Source organism: Triticum urartu, chromosome 1, assembly GCF_003073215.2.
Source record: "Triticum urartu cultivar G1812 chromosome 1, Tu2.1, whole genome shotgun sequence".
NCBI classification, from domain to species: domain Eukaryota; kingdom Viridiplantae; phylum Streptophyta; class Magnoliopsida; order Poales; family Poaceae; genus Triticum; species Triticum urartu.
In genome coordinates this window covers 360,335,961-360,342,046 of record NC_053022.1, presented here as the reverse complement: position 1 = coordinate 360,342,046, position 6,086 = coordinate 360,335,961, and the positions used below count along the sequence as shown (strand labels likewise).

The window sequence follows — 6,086 nt, the reverse complement described above, 5'->3', positions numbered from 1 at the left end:
GTGATACGTAGGAAAATTTTGAATTTCTGCTACGTTCGCCAACAAGATTACCCCAATGTCACCTCGGGAATCCGCGTGTTGAGTGCCAAAACACACATCAAGTGAATCAATATGGGGTCCTCAGAGCAGAACTAATGCACCGACCTTGCCAGGCCTCTCTACCATCAACGCCACCACGACGCCAGACAACTTCGTCCTCCTGCGCGAGTCCATCTCCGCGCATCGGACGTCGAGTCTCCACTGTGCCATGCTGCCGAGACCCACCGTCGATGATACGGTTGATGCCACACCGCTCCACCTACATGCCATCTCGCGTCGACTCCGAACTACTAGCAACTTCACCACCCTGAGCAGTCCCCGGCCGACGCCTTCAAGAAGGAACACGACACCAAAGTGTCATCGTCGCCCAAACAGAGGAACAGAGGCTTTTGCCTGCGCTCATGGCATAGGTGGAGCGTGTAGGATCCACATTGAAGCCTCCACTTTGGCTACATGATGTATGATGTGGTTGTTTTCTTTGATCATCTACTGCTGCTACTTGATCTTGTACTGTTCACTCAACCATGAACTGGAGATAGATATTCTATGCTACTACTTGATAGTGATTAGTTCCCAATTGTTGTTGTGCTAGCTCCACATATTTTAGTGAAAAGAATGTTGCTTGGAGTTCTAGTCTCTCTCAGATCACCTAATTAATTTGTTTGTTCGATTCAGAGCAGCAGGCGTCCTCCATGGTCGACATCGATGAGGAACATGTGGGACCACACGCCCAAGCTGTCGGGCTCGAGAGGACATCATTGGGTCGATATCAACCTCGAGGCGATGCCGACGCTGACTCCCCACACAAGGTTGCTCTCTGCTCCGCCCTACCACTCAAGATGCCTTTCCCCCATGTTATCTCTGCTGTGCTCTAGCATAGTTCTAGACACTCGCGTCGTGCTCGTGTTCAGTGGACTAGATTCTAGCTCCTAACCTAGTTGCTACTGTTAATGACATATTCCTCAAAGTTTCATTGGTGCAAACTGGCTTCTGGACTATTTTGTGCTGGAACTCCAGCACCGATGTCGATGTTGCCGTTTCACTCAACTTAAGTTTTTGCGCTTGACAATACTTATGTGATGCTACATCATGATGCTTGTGTGGTTGATGATCAGACGCTAGTACATCACTGATATAAGCTGGGCCTTCTATTTCTACTTGAAAATTGTTTGGTCCTGGTCAGGGCTTTGCCTCTAGTGGTCTTTGTTTGTAGGACATATTTGTACTTCTGATACTGGATGTGAAGCTTGGTTTATTTTCTATTAATGTGAACGTATTTGTGTATGCCCCTCTGTTGTGTCAGCCTTGCTCTTTTTACTTGTGAACTGCAGCTATTGATTGTGTGTTTTTGTGACCATGATTTTGTTTAGCCCTTGTTGTTACCTTAACTCTATGCTTGTCATGTCTATATGATCAGTATTGTGCTTGCCCCTGCTGTAGGAACCATTGCTTCTATCACATCCTTATAAATTTGCTTGTCATGTATTATTATGTTTGATTTTTAGTCTTAAGCATTCGTTGATATACTCATGTTGTGCATTTGTTGATCTACTCATGTTGCAGCCAGCTGCTGACCCTTTGTTTGTTGGAAAAGAAGTTGTATGTTTGCTGAAGTGATCGATGAGCAACTTTGCGAGGCACTGGGCCATCCTGAGGGTGGGCCCCATCATATCCAAGATGATGGCAAAGGTGGACGGAACTGATGGCGCTTTTTGTGATTTCGCTCGCCACGCCGCAACCATGGTGGTGGTGATATCCGTCCTCTGCTACAACTTGCACGGGTGAGCTCCTATGGTTCCTATGACAATGTACATCTACTGCTTCTCTGCTACTGCAAGTGTCCATCCTTGTATGGTAAGCTTTGTGGTTTGGTCTGGGATGGAAATACACATTTGCACCGGCTTGATTCAGCTTTGTGTTGTCTGGATCACCATTGTAGATAGTACTAGATACTATACCCCACACACATGGCCATTGCATGATGTCTGGATCTATTGCCTTGGTGTCTGTCTTCAACAAGATAGAGATGCATATTGTTATATTTCAATACATTCACCGATATTCCAAGGGTTTCTATATTACTGAAGGCCTCTATACATAAGATGATCTTTGTGTGGCGGTTGCTCCATGAATCCCTTCATCGTCTTCTTTTCCAGTGTGCTGTTGCTGCACTTCTGTTTGTTTTTTCGTTAGGATGGGAACTGGACACGTGGTTTCGTTAAGACGGCATTTTGGCTGCATCGTGAACTTGTAGAAATGAAGTGATCTTTGTTTTGGAAATGTAGGATGTTCCTCCTGCCTTTTTTGTTTGCTGCTTTAGGTAGTCTTTATAGCTGCTGTAGGTAGGCCACATTGTTCTTGTCCTATACTATACTTGTTTTCCAGCCAGTGCAGTATTGCATGGCTCAAATATTAATTTAGACAGATATAGGCTTCTTTGTAATATGAGCTCTAGTAAATATTTGAAGCTTGTTATGTTGGCAGAAGTGCTATTATAGCGAAGCCAGCAAGAGGTACAGTGCGTAGACGATCTTAAAAAACATGTAAATACATAAAGGAGGTTATTATTCAGACATCAAAAGCTTGTTATGTTTCCTTATTTGCTGCTTGCTTTAAGTTGTGTGTAGAGCTTCTGTAGCTTGCATTGTTGTTGTGCTCCTATATATATACTCATTCCAGCCACTTGACCCTGTTGTGTTTTGCTGCAGTGATGAGCAACTTGGCGAAGCAGCAGGCCAACCCCAAGGTGGGATCGTCCCCATGACAGCTAAGATGATGGCAAAGGTGAATGGGCCCTGGTGAACATCCCATGGTCGACGCTGCTTTCCGGGCCGGGGCCGTTTGGCACAAGTTTGGCCGGCGAAGGAGCTATGGCTGCTCCGATGATCACTCTGGCGCCTCCCGTCCTGCCCCTCTGATGGCCGCTTCCTCTTCGGCTCCGGCATAGGTAAGTCGTAGCATTTGGTGATGCTATAACTTCCATATTTTTCAAATTTAACATCTCATATGCTAAAATGTGGAAATTCTGTGAGGCTGAAATAAGTCATGCCCATCTCATATACTAAACTGTGGAAATTTTGTGAGGTTGAAATGTAGTAGTCCCTCCGATCCGAATTAATTAACGCATCCTCTATAGACATTGTATAGAGGATGCGTCAATTTATTTGGATCGGAGAGAGTATTAGTATAATCATGGTGGTACATTTCTCACATCTAAATAAGAGTGGCATCTTTTTTCATACATAGTGGGCTGGCTAGTTAGTCTCTTTCTTTGCAACCTGAATCGGTCTTGAGCTCAAGTGTAGTTGTTTGTGGGCGTTGTTGTAACATATGTATGTGGTATTTTCGTTAATTAATATAGATGGTCATGACAGAGGGCCAGCTAGCGAGGTATGTATTGCAATAGATAATTTGATCATGGGAATCTACTATATATTACCCATGTGTCTGCTGCTGGTATTAACATTCGGGTGGCAAGCATGTCGATATAAATCCAGGTTGAATGTTTTGATTTGTAAGCAGTAGAAGTGTACATGGCTGAGGCATGTAAACAGCCTGGGGGTGCATGCTAGCCACTACAGGAGTGCGTTTGGTCCGTATGGCTTCAAATCATTTCAAGTCAAATAGTTTGATTGTGAAGTAGGACTTGGAGTGGAGCGGGTTTGGCTTCCAAGAGTCCTTTTGTGGGTTGCTTTGGTAGTTTGCACATATGGGTGGGTTGGTTCAAGACTGGATTCCAAACCATTCCTTTACTCTTTTCTTCACGGTCATGGTAATTTTTTTGTGTGCATGTGTACCTGCTCCCTTGCCGGTGGGATTGCTGTGCTGGGTGCCTAGGTCTGTATGTAGAGATACACGTTCAGTTCAGGTGTTAGCCCCGTAGGAAGGGGTAAGAAATGGATACTGTCTCACTTAGTTGAGTTTGTTTTGTACTACAAACTTTGTTTTGTTGGGAAAAAAAAGAGGTTATAGCCGACTAACTCCATAGAAGTGAAATGACACATGGCATGAAACCTTAGTGCATGGGTTGAAGATCCATCAACTGTGTTGCATATATTCATAATGGGATTTGTGATAATAGCCATGTTGGAACGGCTGAAGTAGGATTATCCACAGTTTGTGCATTCTTCATTTTCATGGGAACTTATTGTAACGTGGCCATTGATTAAAATCATGTTCTCTCTGTTCCTATGTAGGTCCCTACACCACAGCCCAAGGAGGACGAGAAGACGGATGGTGTAAAACCAAGCTTGTCGTGCTGCTCTTGGTTGCTGCTGAATGTGATGTTCTGGTGGCGTGGATCATCAATTCCAAGGGCGAGGGCCTGATTGATGCATAGGTTCTGGGTCATTTCTTTACTCAAAAAGGTGGTGCTGGCTGGCTCTTAGCTTGTGGTGTGACTGAAGGAGGACGGATGGACGGGTCGTGGTGAAGCCCGAGGCCATGATGATGGATGGGAGCCGTTCGACATGGTTGTTAAGATTTGTTAGTTTTTCTTGGTTGTTTTCAGAATTGCTAGCTGTGTTGGTAGGATGGATGCATTGGAGCCGATAGTAGCTCTTAGGAATCATCCATCTTGGTGTTGATAGTATTGGATGGAGGAGCCAAAGCACACAAGTTGTATTTCTACTCTCATATGTGATATATCAGTTATAAATACCATTGTTTATTTGGATTCTTCCCCATGTGTTATGCTGCCGAAATTTCTAGTGAAAATCTACACGACTTGTCCAAAATTTGGCCTTGTTTGTAACGAAATCATAACTTTAGGGTCTTGTCCGCAAAATGCTAGGGTCTTGAATGCAAATTGACGCAGGGGACTAGGCTTTGCCGCGTGGTCCACATGATTGTGGGCGGTTTGAGGAACTCGGAGGTGTCGTACATTCGGTGCTTGATCGGTCAGAATGAGAAAAAGTTCGACTACATCAACCGTGTTGTCAAACGCTTCCGCTTTCGGTCTACGATGGTACGTGGACACACTCTCCCCCTTTCGTTGCTATGCATCTCCTAAATAGATCTTGCGTGAGCGTAGGATTTTTTTGAAATTGCATGCTACGTTTCCCAACACGGTCGTGGGCTTCCTCATGTCCGGCAGTCCGATCACAGAACTGCCGGGAGCCCCGGATGTATATGCTTCAGCGCCAAGGACAACTCACTTCCCCGCCACTCATTGAGTGGAACCCCAGGCTGATGCTTTAGTGGGAGGGGAAGGCGGCGCCTCCGCTTCCGTGAAGCCCATGTGGGATCGAGGAAGGTCCTCGAAAGAGAAGAACCGGGCAAGACACCGACTGTGTACGCCGGTCATGTCTACATAGTTCTTGAACCCGTAGGGTCCGCACGCTTAACGTTCGATGATGATATGTATTGTGAGTTATGTGATTTGATGTACCAAAGGTTGTTCAAAGTCCCGGATGTGATCACGGACATGACGAGGAGTCTCGAAATGGTCGAGACATGAAGATTGATATATTGGAAGGTTATGTTTGGACATCGGAAAGGTTTCAAATAGGTTCAGGCATTTTCCGGAGTACCGGGGGGGTTACCGGGGGAGAATAGACGCACAGTTCGGGACCCCTACCCGAGATCCGCCGGTTTTGACACCGACAGTCCTCAGAGCAGAACTGATGCACTGACCTTGCCAGGCCTCTCTGTCGTCAACGCCACCACGACGCCAGACAACTTCCTCCTCCTACGCGAGTCCATCTCCATGCATCGGACGCCGAGTCTCCACTGTGCCATGCCGCCGAGACCCACCATCGATGATACGGTTGATGCCACATCGCTCCACCTACATGCCATCTCGCGTCGACTCCGAACTACTAGCAACTCCACCACCCTGAGCAGTCCCCGGCCGACGCCTTCAGGAAGGAACACGACACCAAAGTGCCATCGTCGCCCAAACAGAGGAACAAAGGCTTTCACCTGCGCTCATGGTAGAGGTGGAGGGTGTAGGATCCACATTGAAGCCTCCAGGAAGGGAATCGGCGCCAAGGGCGTCGACTTTGGTGCGGCCGCCACACCGGCCTGGAGGTTCCCCCAGATCCATG

General features: G+C 46.5%; 1 pseudogene; it reads left to right on the top strand.

The window, feature by feature from the left end:
- Positions 1-1,812: 1,812 nt before the first annotated feature.
- LOC125533345 lies at positions 1,813-1,978 on the top strand (annotated as a pseudogene).
- The last annotated feature ends 4,108 nt before the right edge of the window (positions 1,979-6,086 follow it).